The sequence below is a fragment of the Drosophila ananassae genome, assembly GCF_017639315.1.
Source record: "Drosophila ananassae strain 14024-0371.13 chromosome Y unlocalized genomic scaffold, ASM1763931v2 tig00000120, whole genome shotgun sequence".
NCBI classification, from domain to species: domain Eukaryota; kingdom Metazoa; phylum Arthropoda; class Insecta; order Diptera; family Drosophilidae; genus Drosophila; species Drosophila ananassae.
The window spans coordinates 43,839-66,121 of record NW_025319074.1 but is presented as its reverse complement, the minus strand read 5'-3'; the positions used below and the strand labels follow the sequence as shown (position 1 = coordinate 66,121).

The following is a 22,283-nucleotide window of genomic DNA, read 5'->3' as shown; positions in this document are numbered from 1 at the left end:
GTCAAAGACCTGAGCATATATCTATCCCCCTCTATCCCTAGTTATTTGAAAAGGCGCCCTAAACTTTGGATTTAACTTTGTTTGATGCCTCTCTTCATTTTTTTAACAATACGAAATCTCCAACCTTGCATCTCCAACCTCCAACCTTGCAAGTCGACTTATTCTACCATATCGCAGGGTTCAATCCCAATGGGAGGGCAACTTTACATATTAACAATTCTAAAAGGCATGCCTTTGTCACTCGACTAACCGTACAGTTCAAAGCTAATTGAGGCATCTTGCCAAGATCGATGCAAGTTTCAACGGCAGTTAATAAGTTCTTCAAGGTGCTCATAATGCGTTCAACTTGACCACTTACTCTACTTGAAATTGTCGGAATCAAATGCAATTTAATGTTTGTTGCTGTTTGGTACTCCAAACAGAGAAATAACCTTCCACTCTCTCCTTCGGAAGATCACCCATTACATGCTCCAACAAACGAGGTTTCATCCGAAAGCATCTCACACATTTATTTGTCGCCTTGAGCACAGCTTTTCTCCCCCCAATCGGCCAATACTGAGAACGTATCATCGCCAATAACGATCGAGGTCCAGCGTGCAGGTTGCGCTCATGAAAGCTAAAGATTATGCTTCGCGTTACCGGATGGCTCCTGGGCAAAATTACTGGGTGACGACCATCGTAATCCAAGGATGAATTCTTGAGATGCTTGTCGACTCGAAGCTATCAAAACTGATCCAAAAAGGGGGATAACGAAGCCAGCGAACTGGAGGAGGCAACCATTCTCTTTTTCTGCAACGTCCTTATTTCCTCACCCAAATGAGCGCGCTGAACTGCCCACAAAAGCATGCGAGTCCCCGCCTTGAGATCCTGAACGGTAATTCCTTTATGCCGAACCCGTCTGCCAAACTTATAGACGTAAGAAAACACTCGCTGGAAGAGCTGGAAAGGAGTTAACGTACTTGCATGTCGCCACGATGTCTGTATATGGCGACTTCACCAATAAAACTGAGAGGCGAAGTTCTAATTCTGGCTTCTCGACTACTACCGCCACAGGCCAGTGCTCCTGTGTCTTTAACAGATAGGCCGGACCCTGACACCATAGTCTGGATCCGATCAACTCAGTAGGAAGGGCTCTACGAGACAAGATATCTGCTGGAATTTTCATATCACACAATTTCAGCAGATATATTGTCTCGTACATATCGCATACTCCATGGAACTCGTCAGATTTTGGATGTTTCACACGCGGTTAGCGACAAAAACATTAAACCTGGCAGGCTCCTCTCGAATCCACGATAACTCGGTTGAAGAGTTGCACCAACAAAAATACTTTCCTCTGTAAGCGCCTAGACTATGAACCTGTGCCATCATTCTCGCCAACAACTCAGCTCCAGCCAGCTCCAACTTCGGCACAGTTAACGTCTTAAGAGGCGATACTCGAGATTTCGCACATAGAAGGCGGCTCTCAGCTCCTGGCGACCTGGAAACTATGTAGACACATGCTCCGTAGGCTTTAATGCTGTCGTCACAAAATTCAGGAATCTCCACAAGTGCTCCAGACGTAAGTGCCAGCCGAGGAAATTCTGCACGTTGGGTGTGACTGAAGCTCCGGCAGATCTCTTGCCACTCGGTGTAAAACCCTAAGGTAAGTATGCTATTAGTAGTTTTTAATAGCAGCCGAATAAATACACGCGTTTCAAATCAGGGTTCAATATATTTATTTTTGGTTCAATTTAACCCTAATCTATGCGGCTCCAATCAACTCCAAATCACAACAAACGCCAAACCAAGAGCTTGCGCAGAAGCTCAACCAAAGCTCCCCAAAGCGCATACGCTACAAAAAACAATAAAGCGCATGCGAAACTGGGGACAAAACAGAGACGAAACAAGCTGATAACAGCTGCAGCTTAGCATATTATTATCATTTTATAAGCAATCTTTGGTGGCTGCTTGGCCCAACATCCTCCCCCCATTGAAGGGTGGGCCTTCAATAAGAATTTTGGAAGGGGCAGCAGTCACATTATTGCAGAGGTTATTCCATGGGTTGTCCTCCCTACCACAGAGCGCCGACACATCCCGTGATAGTCCACCGTGGCCAGAAAACACCCAGCCAAATCGAGTGTTCTGAGCAATTGGGAGTCCGTGACCTAACTGGATTTGGCCAGCCGACAACAGGTCAAAGAATAAGCCGGCTCCAATCAGCAGGTCCACTCGCTGCGTTTTGTGGAAGTTGGTAAGAGCTAGGAAGCTGGAAGTAGCTAGGTCCATATTGCCAGGAATCTTCCAGCCCGAAGCATCTATGTCCTGGCTAGGGTGATAGTCCGTTATATGTGAAGCCACAACAGCCTCAGTTTCCACTGAATATGTGCTAAGGCGGGACTTCAAGCACACATTAACGGATGCTCCATCTGTTTCAAATACAGCGCCGCCGAAACCGGCCACCGTTGTGGAGCATTTGGAGCGGCCAAGCTGAAGTTCATTCGCCAGCCGCGACGAGATGAGATGCACTTGTGAACCGGAATCCAATAACGCTCGGCAAGGCAGGAAGTCTCCAGATCGACCACGAACGAGTACATTTGCTGTTGGCAGGAGCACTAGCTCAGCATTGTGATCCTGGGTCACAACAGTGTTAATTGAGCGGGATGGGTTCGCACCAGCAACTGCACCGATGGGACGTGAGACTCGTGCGGGTGAAACCTGCCCCCGAGGGTGCAACAGAAAATGATGACGGTGATTGCACGTCGAGCAGCGGGAAGCTGAGCATCCGCGAGCGAGATGGCCATCCTCCAGACAAACAAAACAGCGAGCCAGACGCCGCACTTCGTCGTACCGTTCCTCAATTGTCAAAGCACTAAACTTTGAACAAGAAGGAAGCTCGTGCACCGAAATACCACACCGGGCGCATAGAGCAGGACGGGCGTTAATAACCATGCACGACGATCGGTTATTCGAATATCTACCACGGCCAACTTGGTTAGCTGGTGGATACGCCGCCAAAGAAAAGTCGACGCATTCAAGAGTCCGGCACCTTTGCTCCAAGAATCGTGCCATGGACTCCCAAGACGGAAGGCTGTCGTTGCTTCCGGCGAGAGTGTCTTCCCACTTGGCCCTTGTGGCTGGATCCAACTTCTGCAGGATAATCTGGATAAGCAAACATCCTTGGATCTCGGCAGCTGATCCGGAACTCATAAGAGCCCGCATATGCCCATTGAACCGATCCGATAGCTCCCGCAACGTAGCAACAGACCCTGGCTCGACCACACGAAGCTGCAGGATCTCATTAATGTGAGACTGAAATATTAAACGCCGATTACTAAAACGATTGCGCAATAGGTCAAGGGCCACATCCAAGGCTGACTCGCGCAGGCATGAAATGAGCCACCGGAGCTTTTCCGTTCTCGTTAGGTGGGGATGGCTGTCAATCGTGGTCTTAAAAAGGGCGCAGAAAGCCGGCCACTCGGCATAGTCGCCGCTAAATGTTGGCATCGGCAACGGTGGCAAGGAGGGGGCTGGCTTATATGGCATTGGCGATACGCTGGCACCGTCGAGAAGTGTGGAGTGGACAGCGATTCTAATGGAGCGCTTGGCAACCTCCACCTGAATTTCCACTTCCACATCAGTCGCCAGCTGCGAGAATTTCCAATACAGATCACTCCCGATCTCGCTAAAATTAAGCTCCTCCAACTCTTCTTGAAGCGCTGTGAACCGCTCACGCAAACGTCTCTCCACCGACTCCAGCGCCATAATGGAAGAATCGTCAGTTCGCGCTGCAGCCTTCACCTTATGATGCAGCGCCACCATTTCCTGGCAGGCCACCTCTGCTCTTCTCCGCAGCATCCTTTCCCGGTTTGCGGCAGCAGCTCCAATAATCTCAGCTCCAGACTCCATTCAATTCAATTAAAATGCAACTTGTAGCAACAACAACAAGGGCGTTTTCTTTGCACTTTTAATGCTGATCACAATATTAAACCGGGATGAGATCACGTCGGGGTCACCAATATTATGCTATTAGTAGTTTTTAATAGCAGCCGAATAAATACACGCGTTTCAAATCAGGGTTCAATATATTTATTTTTGGTTCAATTTAACCCTAATCTATGCGGCTCCAATCAACTCCAAATCACAATAAACGCCAAACCAAGAGCTTGCGCAGAAGCTCAACCAAAGCTCCCCAAAGCGCATACGCTACAAAAAACAATAAAGCGCATGCGAAACTGGGGACAAAACAGAGACGAAACATGCTGATAACAACAGCTGCAGCTTAGCATATTATTATCATTTTATAAGCAATCTTTGGTGGCTGCTTGGCCCAACAGTAAGCTTTCATCCCAAGAAAGATGATGCTCTCGGCATAGCTTCTGCAAGAATATTTTTGCTTTAGTAACCACTGAACCAACAAGGCCCAGCGGATCGTATAACCGCGCTATTGATGACAGGACAGAACGTCGAGACGGCTTCGAAGTGAACTGAAGAGAAGAAAACGAAAGCAGCAGCTGATCTGTGGAAGGATCCCAAGCCAATCCTAACGTTTTCGTGAAGTTGCTGCCGTCATCAAAAGTTAGATAAGACTCCCGATCCTCTTTAGGCACGCCTTCCAACACGCTAGGGATATTGGAGCACCATTTCCGCAGCTGAAATTCGCCCTTGGACAAAAGCGCTGATATCTGCCCTAAAATGCCAACAACCTTCTCCTTGGAGCTGCCACCAGAAATGAGATCAACGTAAAAATCTCGAAGCAAGATTTCGGATCCCATTGGAAAGTCTTCCACCTCGTCCTTAGCCAATTGGTGCATCGCTCGTACGGATAGATAGGACGCAGGCTTTGTTCCATATGTAACAGTGTCCAATTTATATGTTTGTAGCTCCTCCACAGGGGAATCTCGCCACAGAATGCACTGCAAGAAGCTGTCAGACGACGCCATCCTCACACAACGGTACATCTTACAAATGTCGCCAGTCAGCGCTACCGGATGCGAACGAAACCTCAGCAGGATGTGAAAAAGCTTAGGTTGGATGACCGGCCAGCCATTAATATGTCATTCAAAGAATAACCGGAGGTGGTAACAGTCGAACACCACTCTAAGTCTCGTCCTTCTTTAGCACACAGTGATGTGGCAGAAAATATTTGCAATCTCGATGCAACTCCGGCGGAACCAGGGACATATGACCTAGGTTAAGATACTTCTTTATGAAGGCCGAATACTGAGTGCGCAGTTCGGTCTGGTGTTGTGTTTAATTGGTAACCTGACTGTATAGGCAGCACCTTCTAACCGCACAAAGTTTTTAACAATTCGATCGTTGCAGGTTTCCACTTCCCAGAACTGTCGAAGAAGTTGATCGAACCGCTCATCTAAAGGCCCTTTGGGCAGATCAGTCCCGACCACTCAGCAGCCATGAGAACTTTGCCATTGTCAGGACCTCCGCCTCCACAAACAACTCAACCGGGCCGAGTTTTTTGGATTGAGGGCAACCCAGGAGACAAATAAATTTGACCGACACAAAGCAGCTCGTAAAATAATCCAGCTCCAATTAGAAAGTCAACTCGCTGCGGCTGGTGAAAATTAGGATCTGCTAGCTTTACATTGACAGGAATTTTCCAAGAGCTGACGTCTAATGCAAAATTGTGCTGAAGGTCAGTGATGTTGGAGGCTAAGATCGCAGTTACTTGCGCTGAGTAGTCAGAGCATTGGGATTGCAAGCTGACTTGCACAGAAAACCCATCAGTGGAAAACCCTGCGTCACCTATGCCGGATACAGAAACCGGAGAGCTTATCTTCCGCAGCTGCAGCTGGTTCGCCAGCCTTGAGGTGACTAGATGGACCTGCGAACCAGAATCGAGCAGCGCTCGGCAGGGCAGTAGAACTCCGGAGCTGTTCCTGACCAAAATATTGGCAGTGGCTAGCAGCACCACATCACCAAACCGATCCTTGGCTACAAGAGAATTGACGGGAGCGGGCCCTGATTTGGCATAAATCCAATCGCCTAACTTCCCCTAAACGATCCTCAGGCGACAAGCTTAAAAACCTTGGGCAAGAGTTTATTATGTGAGAATGGCCATCACAAATCATGCATGCGGACGAGTTGGTAATCACAAATGCAGAGTTACCTGGATAAAAGGGTCTACGGTGGCCTACCGAAAGGTTTGGTGCATACGATGTTGTTGGCAAATCCATGCTCTCCAAAGTCCGGCATCTCTGCTCTAGAAAACTGGCGATGGACTCTCACGTTGGAATGGAATCCAAGGAATCCGAGTCAGCTTGCATTTCCACGTCATAATTTTTGTCCGTGAGCTCCAAAGATCGAACAGTCTCCAAGGCAGATTCACGAAGGCAGGACCGCAACCGTTGAAGCTTCTCGAACCGACTGATGAATGGGTTTGTGTCCACCATGGTCGAGAACAGTGACCGAAATTCAAGCCACTCTGCATAACCTCCACTAAAAGTGGGCAGTGGCAGTGGCGGCAAAGCCTTAAAGGTTCTGCCAAACGATGGATCGAAATTGGTGGCAGAAGATGCGTTGATCAGCGTCGAACTCGCCGGCAACTAACTGGAGCGCCTCATAATCTCCTGATTCAGGATGAAACGTGCCTCCCTAGCCGCATCGTTGACAGCTCCTTATGTGTGCTCTTGAAATCCCCAACGATTCCCTCTAATTCGCTGAGCCGCACATTTAACATCGCCTCCGGAAATGTCTCCGCTGATTTCAAGGAGAACAACAATCCTTGAAGATGCTCAAAAAGGACAACTGCAATTTGGCTCAGGAATACTTTCCTTCCCGGAGAGGCACAATCGAAAAACGGATTAATTTTCGCACCAAAAAATTTATTTTATTTTGTTTATTTATTGTCAGCTCACGACCCACTGTGTCACTTCTATATAACGGGGTAATATATGTATGAGCGATTGTAGCACTCTGCAAACAGCGTATGTATGTATGTCAACAGATGCTAATATTTCGCGCACAAATCACAAACCGAATAATGTTTTTTAATTTGTTTATGTTTATATGTTTTAGGCCGCGCAGCTCAAATTTTCATCGGAAAATAATTTAACAATTTATTTTCCTATGCACAATCACGTCGGGGTTCACCAAACGTTCAGTTACCGAGCGTTTCGGGAGCTATATTTAATGTTCGAAATATTGGTTTTAGTAAAAACACATTAAGTACTGTAAACACAGTTAGTAAGTAAAGCACAGTTCAATTTCATACAATTTATTTAGAATGTTTTGTCTTTATACAAAGTTGTTTATGGATAGTTGCGACTGGGAGGGGGTGAATACAGAATTAGAATACAAAACGGGAGCGCGGCTCAACGCTTGATGCTGCGGAGCGATCGAGAGAGCCCGGGAGAGAGCGAGACAAACGCTAGTGCATGACGGCAGATGCAGGTGGCCGGTCGATGCGAACATAAGTACAAAAAGAGTGACGTCACGAACTCAGTAAATTATTGCCGGCCAAACTTCTTTCCGGCGGCTGCTTGACCCGACAGGCAATATTGTTATAAAATTTATATATAACTTTATTATTCACTTTAGCTCTACTATTTTTAAAGTATGTTTGCGCCAATAATTGAAAGGAGGGTGCAATATTCCAGCACAAGACGAATATTATTTTGTCTTTTCTCGACTTTCCATTTTTTGCATAAATACCTGCAGTTCTGATTTTGAATCCTTTAATCCTGCGGCTACTTCCCTAGGACAGTCGATGGAGGTGCAGGACATGGGGATGACGATGACGCCAGTTGTTGTCCAAATTGTTGTTTCGCGACGCGAACTTTAAATTGTTTTTTAAATGTTCACAACACTACCGTCGCGATCATCTTTTTATTATACACTTTATACTTTATGTTATAATTCGCTATATTTTAACCAAAAGAACTTAAGCCTAGCTAATCTATCGCGACGAAGCGGGCCGAATTCGCCAGAGAGCGCAACTGAGCTTTTATTTCGCTCCCGCTCCGCCCTATGCTAACTTAGACTAGACTTAAATTTTTTCTCGACTTTTAATTATGCTACTAATCTAATCTAATTATTCTACAACATTTGTTTACTTGTGACTGCGAAGGGTTGAAGACCGAATAGAATAAAGACGCGGGAGCGAGGCTCAAATCTTGATGCTGCGGTGCGACCGAGAGAGAGCGAGGCAAACGCTAGCGCATGACGGCAGATGCAGTTGGCCGATCAAATGCACGAGAGCGACGCAAACCTAAATACAAAAGAAAGTGAGAAGTGACGAAGTCACGAATTCAATAAATTATTGTCGGGCAAACTTCTTTCCGGCGGCTGCTTGACCCGACTTTCATATTTCTTTATGTAGGTGCTTTCTATATTTTTGGTGCTTGTATTTTTTTGTGTGAAAATTTGTGATCTTGAGTCTTTTTATTGAATACTCATGACTAATCAAGGAGTAAGAATAACAGAAAGATATTTTCCCTTATATTAGATATTTCTCTTATCATTATACCCTTGCAGAGGGTATTATAATTTTGGTCAAAAGTGTGCAACGCAGTGGAGGAGACATCTCCGACCCTATAAAGTATATATATTCTTGTCCGAGCATGTCCGTTTCTACGCAAGATAGTTTCAAAGCTATCGAGTTGAAACTTTACACACATCCTTCTTTCCTTTGCAGGCAGTATATAAGTCGGAACGGCCGGGATCGGTCGACTATATCCTATAGCTGCCGTATAACTGATTGATCGGAAATGCCATAACTTTGGTGTTTTTTAAGTTAGAAGGTTGGGATCTGACTCCGACATTTCATAAGGACGACTATATCCTAAGGCTGTCATAAAGCGATCGAAATTGGCATAACTTTGGTGTTTTTTAAGTTAGAAAGATGGGATTTGGTACAGATTCTATAACTTCGTTGTTTTTTAAGCTAGAAGGATGGGAGTTTCAATGGATTCCTCTTTTGGCAAAATAATTCGATTTGCCAAATTTCATAAGCATTGGTCAACTATATACGATCCGCTATAAATCTAATAATATAAGATTCGTGGTTCCACCTAGCGGATTGCGACTCAACTGCAAGGGTATATAAATTTCGGCTCCGCGCGAAGTTAGCTTTCCTTTCTTGTTTTAGTTTGCATTTTTTCGTCACAAAAATTGATATCAGATATTTTGCGCTTAGCATGCAGGTTCGTCACAGGTATTTTACCTTGTCAAGAGGTTTTTTATATGATATCAGTTAAAACGTGATTATTTAAATCATGACCAAAATTGTAATACCATCTGCTAACCTAACCTCTGCAAGGGTATAATAAAGTAAAAACCGAATCCCAAAATATCTTATATTAATTTTGGTGACGAAAATATGATGTATAGGTGTGTTTACTGAGATTAGTTTATCTCGTCGCGAAAAAACCGAAAGACAAAAAGGTGGCTGTAAAATTAAATTATTGCAAAAAAACGAACGAAAACGACAAATGCGTGCACTCTTTTCAACGTTATAAATTCGATTATATTCATATCAACAAAAACTTAGGCCTAGCTTATCTAGTGCTGCGAAGCGGGGCGAATTCATGGCAGAGCGCAAGTGAGAGCTTTACTTGCGCTCCCGCCCCGCCCTAAACTAACTTATACTAGACTTCATAAAATTCCACTTAGTTATCTACATTAATTATACATCGGCCCCGTTGAAGGCCTTCCTTAGGCTTCAACTACTGGCAACCTCGCCAGCTTGTGGACTGCTCTCCTAAATACTGCTCCTCTACTTGTCCAGACGTCGGCGATCCTGACCCTTCCGTCCGCGCCGGTGTGAGTCTCGACGACCCTGGCGGGGATCCACTGCTAGGGCGGCTGGTTATCCTCGGCGACCAGGACCAGATCGCCCTTCCTGGCGTCCTCCTGCTCCCGCTGCCACTTTGACCGCGCCTGTAGGACCAAGACGTACTCCCGGGACCAACGCTGCCAAAACGTTTGCTTGATTGACGAGAGAAGCCGCCATCGCCGCAAGCACGTTAGACCCTGCTGGTCCGGAGTCCGCGGTGCTAGTGGGGCGATGAGCGGCCCGCCTGTCAACAGGTGCCCGGGAGTCAATGCCTCGCCGTCGCTTGAGCCCTGACTGAGGGGGCCCAGGGGCCTCGAGTTCAGGATGGCCTCGACTCCAACGAGGACGGTCTGCAGCTCCTCTGCGGTCAACTTCGCGCTGCCCACCGCTCGTAGAAGTAGGTGCTTTGCAGACTTCACACCTGCCTCCCATAGTCCGCCCATGTGCGGATACCGCGGCGGTATGAACGCAAATACGCATCCTTTTCTTGATGCGTATTGCCGCAGTTCGTCCGCTTCGCTCTCGATCTGGTGCCGCAGTGCCGCGAAGTGGCGACTCGCTCCGACGAAGTTCGTCGCGTTGTCGCAGTGCACGATCTGCGGACATCCTCGGCGCCCAACGAACCTTTGAAAAGCTAATAGAAAGGAATCAGTTGACAAATCGGAAACTACTTCTAAATGTACTGCTTTAGACGCAAAATAAACAAACAGGGCAATGTAGGACTTGTATGGTGGCCTACCACGAATTTCCAACGTCGTTTCAATAGGGCACAGAAATCCACGCCACATATGGAGACTGGGCGGAGAGCACGAACTCGATCTAAGGGTAAATCTCCCATGATTTGAGTCATCAGATGACGCTTGCATTTAAAACAGCGTATGCATGACCGCACTATCTGACTGCAGACTTCCTGCGCGTTTACTATCCAAACGCGCTGTCGCAAGAGACTCACCAGAGTATCGGACGTAGCTCTGAACAAATTGAGAGCGCTCCATCAACATTACTGGAAACTTGCCATCGTACGAAATAGGAGCATTAGCTAGTCGCCCCCCGACCCGCAACAATGAAAAGATAAGCCCAGCCTGAGAGGTTTCATAGACAAATGTACTTAACTTCTGTAGGCTTCGGCTAACAATAAGATTTTTTATAATATTTTTAATCTCCTCCTGATACTTGTGCTCTTGGACTATCTGGACAATTTTTTTAAAAGCTTCTTCATATTTGACAGGCGAAGGTACATTATCAGAAGCAACTACTAATTTTTTACACTTCTTTATAAAGCGGACCATGTAAACGAACACTCGCAGCAGTTTTAAGTGAGAGGAAAATCCTTCTATCACTTCAAACAAATATGAGGTAGAGTCCATTGCAGTCAGTCCGACTGCATTCTTCTTTGCTTCCATCTGCAAGATCTCTGGTGACGGATCAAACCGGGGGCTCGTTGGGCACTTATCTTCCGGCTCCGTTAAAAACGATGGACCTGTGAACCAGATTGATTCTATCGTTTCCTTTACGTCTCCACTTCTTGACACAATATCTGTCGGGTTCTGTTTAGTTGGTGCCTGCCGCCACGTGCTATCCTCTGACCACTCTTAAATCTCAGCAACGCTATTTGATACGAACGTAGTCAACGACGATGGATGGGAACGAATCCAATGAAGACAAACTTCCGAATCTGACCAATATACACTTTGTTCAATCGGTGCTTTAATAAGAGGTTTTATTTTGCGACAGAGGTCCGCGAAAAGGTGAGCGGCACATAACTCAAGACGGGGGAGCGTCTTTGTCTTGAGCGGCGCTACTTTCGACTTTGCAGTCAATAATGAAACTTTACTACCTTCTGCAGATTTGCAACGGATATAGACGCAGGCTCCATAGGCTCTCATCGATGCGTCAGAGAAGGCATGAATTTCAATTGGTGACAATGGCTCACTCATCACAAATCTCGGTACTGAGATATCTTCTAACTGTGACAAGGCAAGCTGAATTTTGTTCCACGCGGTTTCCAAGTTCAGTGGAATCGATTCATCCCAGTCTAGCTTATTAAGCCAAAGTTCCTGCAACAGGATCTTTCCATTAATAAGGATCGGGCTTAATAAGCCAAGGGGGTCGAAAAGTTTTGATGTCACCGAAAGAATATTCCGCTTAGTCGCCCATTGACCCATGACTGACATATCAATTTCGAATTTAAACACGTCATCTTTAGGAACCCAAACGATTCCTAGTGTTTTTGTCAGCTCTGAGTCCGAAAGTGTTATTGGCTTAACCGTGCTCTCGGATGCAGTAACTTCAGGCGAATTTGAAAACCACTTACTGAATTCAAACCTAGCGTTTTGAAGAACCTGAGTTACTTCAGACTTAATTGTCTTTAGCTGCTCCACTGAGATTAGTTTATCTCGTCGCGAAAAAACCGAAAGACAAAAAGGTGGCTGTAAAATTAAATTATTGCAAAAAAAACGAACGAAAACGAAAAATGCGTGCACTCTTTTCAACGTTATAAATTCGATTATATTCATATCAACAAAAACTTAGGCCTAGCTTATCTAGTGCTGCGAAGCGGGGCGAATTCATGGGAGAGCGCAAGTGAGAGCTTTACTTGCGCTCCCGCTCCGCCCTAAACTAACTTATACTAGACTTCATAAAATTCCACTTAATTATCTACATTAATTAAACATCGGCCCCGTTGAAGGCCTTCCTTAGGCTTCAACTACTGGCAACCTCGCCAGCTTGTGGACTGCTCTCCTAAATACTGCTCCTCTACTCGTCCTGACGTCGGTGATCCTGACCCTTCCGTCCGCGCCGGCGTGAGTCTCGACGACCCTGGCGGGGATCCACTGCTGGGGCGGCTGGTTGTCATCGGCGACCAGGACCAGATCGCCCTTCCTGGCGTCCTCCTGCTCCCGCTGCCACTTTGACCGCGCCTGTAGGACCAAGACGTACTCCCGGGACCAACGCTGCCAAAACGTTTGCTTGATTGACGAGAGAAGCCGCCATCGCCGCAAGCACGTTAGACCCTGCTGGTCCGGGGTCCGCGGTGCTAGTGGGGCGATGAGCGGCCCGCCTGTCAAAAGGTGCCCGGGAGTCAATGCCTCGCCGTCGCTTGGGCCCTGACTGAGGGGGCCCAGGGCCTCGAGTTCAGGATGGCCTCGACTCCAACGAGGACGGTCTGCAGCTCCTCTGCGGTCAACTTCGCGCTGCCCACCGCTCGTAGAAGTAGGTGCTTTGCAGACTTCACACCTGCCTCCCATAGTCCGCCCATGTGCGGATACCGCGGCGGTATGAACGCAAATACGCATCCTTTTCTTGATGCGTATTGCCGCAGTTCGTCCGCTTCGCTCTCGATCTGGTGCCGCAGTGCCGCGAAGTGGCGACTCGCTCCGACGAAGTTCGTCGCGTTGTCGCAGTGCACGATCTGCGGACATCCTCGGCGCCCAACGAACCTTTGAAAAGCTAATAGAAAGGAATCAGTTGACAAATCGGAAACTACTTCTAAATGTACTGCTTTAGACGCAAAATAAACAAACAGGGCAATGTAGGACTTGTATGGTGGCCTACCACGAATTTTCAACGTCGTTTCAATAGGGCCACAGAAATCCACGCCACATATGGAGACTGGGCGGAGAGCACGAACTCGATCTAAGGGTAAATCTCCCATGATTTGAGTCATCAGATGACTCTTGCATTTAAAACAGCGTATGCATGACCGCGCTATCTGACTGCAGACTTCCTGCGCGTTTACTATCCAAACGCGCTGTCGCAAGAGACTCACCAGAGTATCGGACGTAGCTCTGAACAAATTGAGAGCGCTCCATCAACATTACTGGAAACTTGCCATCGTACGAAATAGGAGCATTAGCTAGTCGCCCCCCGACCCGCAACAATGAAAAGATAAGCCCAGCCTGAGAGGTTTCATAGACAAATGTACTTAACTTCTGTAGGCTTCGGCTAACAATAAGATTTTTTATAATATTTTTAATCTCCTCCTGATACTTGTGCTCTTGGACTATCTGGATAATTTTATTAAAAGCTTCTTCATATTCGACAGGTACATTATCAGAAGCAACTACTAACTTTTTACACTTCTTTATAAAGCGGACCATGTAAACGAACACTCGCAGCAGTTTTAAGTGAGAGGAAAATCCTTCTATCACTTGCCACGTTCTATCCTCTGACCACTCTTGAATCTCAGCAACTCTATATGATACGAACGTAGTCAACGACGATGGATGGGAACGAATCCAATGAAGACAAACTTCCGAATCTGACCAATATATCGGTGCTTTGATAAGAGGTTTTATTTTGCGACAGAGGTCCACGAGAAGGTGAGCGGCACATAACTCATAACTCAGGCAGTCAACAATGAGACTTTACCACCTTCTGCAGATTTGCAACAGATATAGACGCAGGCTCCATAGGCTCTCATCGATGCGTCAGAGAAGGCATGAATTTCAATTGGTGACAATGGCTCACTCATCACAAATCTCGGTACTGAGATATCTTCTAACTGTGACAAGGCAAGCTGAATTTTGTTCCACGCGGTTTCCAAGTTCAGTGGAATCGATTCATCCCAGTCTAGCTTATTAAGCCAAAGTTCCTGCAACAGGATCTTTCCATTAATAAGGATCGGGCTTAATAAGCCAAGGGGGTCGAAAAGTTTTGATGTCACCGAAAGAATATTCCGCTTAGTCGCCCATTGACCCATGACTGACATATCAATTTCGAATTTAAACACGTCATCTTTAGGAACCCAAACGCTTCCTAGTGTTTTTGTCAGCTCTGAGACCGAAAGTGTTATTGGCTTAACCGTGCTCTCGGATGCAGTAACTTCAGGCGAATTTGAAAACCACTTACTGAATTCAAACCTAGCGTTTTGAAGAACCTGAGTTACTTCAGACTTAATTTTCTTTAGCTGCTCCACTGAGATTAGTTTATTTCGTCGCGAAAAAACCGAAAGACAAAAAGGTGGCTGTAAAATTAAATTATTGCAAAAAAAACGAACGAAAACGAAAAATGCGTGCACTCTTTTCAACGTTATAAATTCGATTATATTCATATCAACAAAAACTTAAGCCTAGCTTATCTAGTGCTGCGAAGCGGGGCGAATTCATGGGAGAGCGCAAGTGAGAGCTTTACTTGCGCTCCCACTCCGCCCTAAACTAACTTATACTAGACTTCATAAAATTCCACTTAATTATCTACATTAATTATACAAGGTGTACAAAATTGGATGTAAAAAATAATCTTCTTCGGTACATACAAGAAAACCAACAGAAAATCAGGCACGTGCAAAATTAGAATAACGCAGTGAAGGAGACATATCCGACCCTATAAAGTACATATATTCTTGAACAGGATCACCTCCTGAGTCAATATGAGCATGTCCGTCTGTCCGTATGTCTGTCCGTGTGTGTGTCTGTTTCTACGCAAACTAGTCTCTCGGTCGACTATATCCTATAGCTGTGATGGGATGGGACTTTCTACGGATTCTATTTCGGGCACCCTAACCTACCCTAACTGGAAGGGTATATCAACTTCGGCTCCGCCCGAAGTTAGCTTTCCTTTCTTGTTTATTTGTAATTTTGTACACCTATAAAGCATACTTTCGTCACAAAAATTGATATCAGATAATTTGGGATTCGCATGAAGGTTCGTCACCGGTATTTTACCTCGTCAAGAGGTTTTTTTATATGATAGAAAGATTTACATAATAGTAAATGAAAAATGAAAAGCTTAATCCACCGCGAATTTACCTACAGGAGAAAAGTTTTAATGCTCTTGTAAACTCAATACGGAATATAATCGGACTAGACAATTTCCACATAATTCGATTAAAAAATTGACGAAACAAACGTTCGGACTAATACGGAAATAAACTACAAAATTTTGTCGAAGTATTTAAACGACAACAATACAAACTTCTACACGTACCAATTAAAAAGCAGTAAAGGCCAGCAAGTAGTACTTAAAGGCATTAAACCGGAAGCAACACCAGCTGAAGTTACAAGCGCACTGAAGGAGAAAGGTTTTAATGTAAAAAATGTTATTACCATTTTGAATATAGAAAGGAAGCCTCAACCTCTTTTCAGGGTAGGTAGAACTTGAATCTGAAACCAAATCCAAGCCTCTGCAAAAGATGAAGTGCATCAAATTTTTATTTTCCAGTTCTAACCACACCGCAGAATAACCGTAGAAGTGCCGCACAAAAGAAATGAGCCTTTGCAGTGTAATAATTTTTTTTTTCAAACGTTTCTTTTATTTCCTGAATCTTTTCTTTGGGAGACTAGCAAGAGGTGTGTCAAATCTTATATTTTTAACTTAGCTAAAAGTCATGTTGACTGATAGTTAGAGTTAGACGGCCCTAAAAATCGATTGCTGGGTTGGAAGGTTGTTGCGTCGCTGGATTTGCTAGAAACCCGAGTCAATCCCTGAGCGAGGAGATTTTGGTGTGAAGACAGTTTTTCAATCGGGAGGGAATGTTTGTCTATTAAGAGTAAACGTTACATGTTTACACTTTTGTTCGTTTATTTTAATGCGCCAATCGGACAGCCACCTTTCCACTACTATTAGATGATTAGTTGGTTTGTTGCTTGCGTTGGGCATCTGGAGTGACTAGGGATAGCGGTGTCTTCGGCGAACGTCGACGTTGTTAGTTGTGCGTTTGTTGGAATATCCGCAGAATACAAAACATATAGACACGGGCCGAGTGCGCTTCCTTTTGGAACTCCAGCTTCGATGATGTAGTCGCCTGAACTAGCTGCGTTACATCTCACTGAGAATACCCTCTGTAGAGGTATGATTCCAGTAGCTTATGGGTGTAAGTTGGCAAATACCTTTTAATTTTGTGCATGAGTCCATTAAGCAAAACTCGCTAAGCTTGAGATACGCCAAGAAAAATATCACTACAACTTTTTGCTGTTCGAAGGGTGAGCGTATTTCGGATGTTAATCTGTTCACTTGCGTGATGGTTCCGTGGTTTCTTCCGAAGCCCAATTGGTGTGCCTGGATAATTTTGCAAGCTTCCAGATGTGGTATTTAGACAAACAAGATAGATCATTATAATGATGGATTTTTTCCACTTTTTTGGGAAATTGCCAAGATTAATGATAACATTAAATAGTTTGCAGACGACCTCGATCATCATCTTTGGCGTCATTAGATCACCAAAGGGAGCCTTTTTTGGTTTTAGCCCTCTTATGACTTTTCCGATTGCGATCCTAGCATCCCGAAGAGTTTCTTATCGGGAGATAAGAAACACTTTCTTACAGTCTCAAGTGCGGGATTTAATGCGAGTGCGCAAGGGTCTGCGATCCGTAGCTCCGTAGACCCCCCGTGGGTAAGTCCGACGACAGTCTCAAGTCCCGGATTTAAAACGAGTGCGCAAGGATCTGCGATCCGTGGCTCAAGGACCCCCTGTGTGTAAGTCCGGCGGTTGTACGCGAATCATCGAAGGAGTAGAAATCAAGGAGCAAGTGGGAAAAGGATCAAGAATCTGCGGCGGAACTGAAGCCCAAGGGTAAATCGAGTCGGGTTGGGTTATTCCCGGACACGACAGGTATCCTGGTGTCATAGCGATAGCGACGGATCGGTCTGGCGTACGCCTTGTGATCCTGTAAAGCGGGGGGTAGCCAGCTCGGGAACTCAAGCCCAACAATGAAACCAAATTGAGACACCCCGGTAAAGTCAATAGAATCCGGATCTCCACAATCCATGAATCTCCACAAGTGCTCCAAACGTAAGCGCCACCCGAGGAAATTCGGCTCGTTGGATGTAACTAATGCTATGGCATATCTTCTGCCACTCGGTGTAAAAACCCTTAGGTAAGCTTTCATCCCAAGAAAGATGCTCTCGGCCCAGCTTCTGCCAGAATATTTTTGCCTAGTAAGTAGTATTGATGATAGGACAGAACGTCGAGACGGCTTCGAAGTGAACTGAAGAGCAGAAAACGAAAGCAGCAGCTTCGAAATTGACAGCAGCAAAATCACGAAAACGTTAGGATTGACTTTCGATCCTTCCACTGATCAGCTGCTGCTTTCGTTTTCTTCTCTTCAGTCGAAGTTCACTTCGAAGTTGACTGCCCTGAAATGCCAGCAACCTCCGCTTTGGAGATGCCACCAGAAATAAGATCATCGACGTAAAAATCTCGAAGCAAGATTTCGGATCCCACTGGAAAGTCTTCAATCTCGACCTTAGCCAATTGGTGCATTGCTCGCACATATAGATTGGATGCCGGCTTTGTTCCATATGTAACAGTGTCCAATTTATATGTTTGCAGCTCCTCCAGAGGGGAATCCCGCCACAAAATGAACTGCAAGTAGCTGCCGGACGAAGCCATCCTCCCACAATCTTACAAATAACGCCACACATAAAGTGACTCTCGCAATCCAGTTCTTTGAGCCCTTGATACCATCACAATCGGATCGGTAAAGGTTTCCATTTCCCAGAACTGTCGAAGTAGTTGATCGAGCCGCTCATCTAAAGGGCCTTTTGGGCAGATCAGTCTTGACCGCTTCGCTTCCATGAGAACCTTGCCATTGTTAGGGCCTGCGCCTTTACAAATAATCCAACCGAGCCGATTTTTTTGGATTGAGTGCAAACCAGGAGACAGATGAATTTGCCCCACATAAAGCAGCTCGTTAAATAATCCAGCTCCAATTAGCAAATCTTCTCGCTGAGGCTGGTGAAAATTAGGATCCGCTAGCTCTACATTGGCGGGAATTTTCCAAGAGCTAACATCCAAGGCAATATTGGATGTTGGAGGCTAACATCGCAGTTACTTACGCCGAGTAGTCAGAGCATTGGGATTGAAAGCTGACTTTCACAGAAAACCCATCTGTAGAGTTCCCTTGAGGTGACTAGATGCACCTGCGAGCCAGAATCGAGCAGCGCCCGGCAGGGCAGTAGAACTCCGGAACGGTTCTTGACCAGAAAATTGGCATTGGCTAGAAGCACCACATCACCAAAATGATTTTATAATTTATTTTGTATTTTAAGACGCACCGTGAAAATTTTTAATGGAAAATAATTTAACAAATTACACAGGCCAACAGCAAAAAATCTCCACGCATAAATTGCTGCTCCATAACCTTTAAGCTACCCTGAACCAAAGTCCAGAACAAACATAGGTTCTATCACCCACAGTTTCAGCGGTACACTTAATAGAAGAAATTGATCAAATTTTACCATATATTGAATTATGTAGGCCGTGTAATTGCGATGACCATCACTGTTTCTAGTACATATCAATTTTAAAATGTATCTGTACCAACTAAAATTAAAAAATGGTATCTAGCAGTTACCACATCTTTGGAATACTTATCCAAAGTTGAAATCTCAGATTTTCTACATTAATCTTTGGTCTTCTATGATTTTTCGCCAAACATTTTTCTATGGAATATTTTTATTTTCTTATTGAAATCAGTAGGTCATACCAAGTTTTAATTTTGGATTTAAGGAAAAACTCGAAATAATTTTATTGAATTTTATTGAAGTCAATTAAATTGAAGTTTTTAAATTTTTAAAAAGTCATGGCTATCTACAACTTTTGTAAAGCTTTACTAAACAAGCAAAAAAAAGCCGGATTTCTGCGCCCTATTTAGGAAAACCATTGACAGTCACCCGAACTTGACCAAGATGGAGAAGCCCAGGTGGCTTATTACCTGCCTGCGGGACTCGGCCCTGGAGACTGTGAGGGCGCTTGAGATTACCGACGCTAACTATGATGTTGTCCTTGAACTTTTGCGCGTCCGTTTCAGCAACCGTCGGTTAATCTTCCAGGCTCACATCAACGAGATCCTACAGCTAAGGGTGGTTGAGCCGGGATCCGTTGCTACTCTTCGGGAGTTATCCCACCGATTCAATGGACATATGCGGGCCCTCATGAATTCCGAGACGTCGGCCTAAATTCAAGGGTGCCTCCTCATCCAGATCATCTTCTAAAAGCTGGACCCTGCCACCAAGGGCAAATGGGAAGACTCTTTGGCAGGAATCACTGATGACAGCCTGCCAACTTGGGAATCTATGGCTCGGTTCCTGGAACAATGGTGCCGTACCCTGGAGGCGGTGGATTTGGGCTTAGCTCTGCATTTGTCAGCGAATCAGGCGGGCCGACGTAGGCCGACTTGCCCTTTGCTTTGTGTGCCTCAAGTCTGAGCACTTACCCCGCGGATGCTCTTACTCCCGCTGCCCAACTTGCAATCGCCGACATGCATCCTTGCGAGCAATTATGTAGCGCCACTTCCGTTCTCGCTTCCGGTTTGGATCCGGCCAATGAAGCTGAGCTCCATGGCAGATCAGGAGCCTTTCTTCCTTGTCGAGCGCTACTTGACTACGGCTCACAAATTCATCTTATCACATTACGGCTGGCCAGCCAACTTCAGCTTCATCGGTCCAAATGTTCTGTAGCAGTGACTGGCCTTGGAGACGCTGAACTCACTACAGATGGAGCATCGGTTAACGTTTGCCTGAAGTCACGCCTATCCACATATTGTGTGTACATTTGTGGCGTCTCACATCATAGAGCGTCAACCGATGTAGTTCTAGCTGATCCGAACTTCCACAGAGCTCAGCGTGTGGATCTGCTGATTGGAGCAAGCCTGTTTTCTGATCTGCTCTCAATAGGACAAATCCAGCTATCAGACGGTCTGCCTCTGGTGCAGAAGACACGTTTTGGATGGGTAGTTTCTGGAGGAGGTGGCACCCCAGGAAAACCTCGTTTGGCCGCCTCATGTAAAATGACTCCTGCTCACTCTGCAAACCCTTTTGACGATCGCCTCGATTATCTTCTTACAATTCTGGGAACTGGATGCCTGCACTGCGCCTATCGTTCAGGCTACTAAGGAGGAGCTCGATTGCGAGGCCCACTTCGTCATACACCACGTCCGTCTTCAATCAGGCCTTCCAACCAAGCTCAGTATGGAGCCAAGGCAATGAAACGGCGTTATGTTCCTACTGCTTTTAATCCAGCTGATCTAATGTTAAGAGATCTAATGTTCCTCCCAGTGCAGCGATGTTGAGGGTTGATGACACCAATTGTAGTCCCAGTGTGGTGTCAGCCATTCTTCTGGACATATTGCTCGAAAATTTAAGCAACTTTTCCCCAGCATAGATTATGAAGAGTTCAGAAGAAAACTTCAGAACAATTGCTTTCAGTCTGGCACAGCGCGATCGACCGAATCGTCTGGTTCTTGTGGACAAAATGTCGATGTGGAATTGCCCGTATTTAGGCATCTAAGTTACGAGATTAGATCTCAGTTGCCAACGGTGACGCCCAAAAGAACAAGTCTTCGTTCCATCTCTGCTCTGCAGCCTGCAACTGATGAATCTCCAGACATTTCTACACAGGTGGATGTGGTGGATCACGATCCCTTAAAACCAGTGCAAATGATTTTAGGGGAATAAGATAGCACAACCAAAATTATCCTTCCTACTTCCGGCAAGGACGGGAATTACTTTCTTAAAATACTTAAGGATGAGCAAGCTCGCCTGTTAGCGCTGGCCCCCTCGCACACAAATACTCGGATGCTTTGGTTAATAATCCCGATATATCAGAGGACACATTCGGGCTTCTCCGATCTGCGTCGGGAAAGGCCAGTCTTTTAGTATCACAGAAAATGAAGCAGTTTGAGGGGCTTTGTCACAATAACCTAAATCGCTCGCCCGAGGACGAATTTTCCACGACAGCGAACGACCTACAGGGCTTTTGGAACATTGTTTATTTAAAAGTTACTCATGTGGAAAATATATTTTCTGATATTGACCACGTAAACGCTAATGATTGGAAGCGTAATATTGATTTGCTAAGGGAGGAAACCTTAATAAAAACGATAAAAACCGCAAAAACCGCAAAAACAGGAGCTTTAAAAGCGAAAACTTCTGGAACGAGTAATACTATACCCGGATCAAAATTGGCACCAGCGAACACGGCAGCAGCATTAAAGCGCGAGGCTCAAAGAGCGCAGCTGCTGGAAATGGAACGTCAGCGCCGAGAGGCAATGGCCGCGGCGGCCAAATTAACTGAAACCGTTTCTGATGGAGCCATTGAACTTTCAGATACAATACGTGATAGTTCTCCAAACATCAAGAACATCAGCTAAAAAATGCTCCTTGGGAAAAGAAAGCGTGCTCTCTAAATGTAAATGTATGTTATTTTAACTCGCAAGAATAAACCACACCAATATAAAAAAAAGCTGAGAAATTCTTAGTTGAATTAAATATTAACTAGTCCCAAATAAAATGCACATGGTCCGCAAATTTATATGAGTCACAAATTTTTGAAGAACTCCGGCTGAAAAATATATTGATGCATAGGAAATATGTCATTAATATGTCAAAATGTTTGTTAACGTTGCCTTATTTGGGGGAAATTTACCTGTTGGGCCAAGCAGCCACCAGAAAGTGCATTTAAAATAATCATAAAATGTTTAGCTGCAGCTGTTGTTGTCAGCATGTATTCTTCTTTGTTTTGTCTCCCAGTTTCGCATGCGCTTTATTGGTATTTGTAGCGCATGCACTT

At 45.3% G+C, this 22,283-nt stretch overlaps 1 pseudogene; it reads left to right on the top strand.

The window, feature by feature from the left end:
* Nucleotides 1-22,008, top strand: part of LOC116656488 — a 37,340-nt pseudogene extending 15,332 nt beyond the window's left edge.
* Nucleotides 22,009-22,283: the final 275 nt, after the last annotated feature.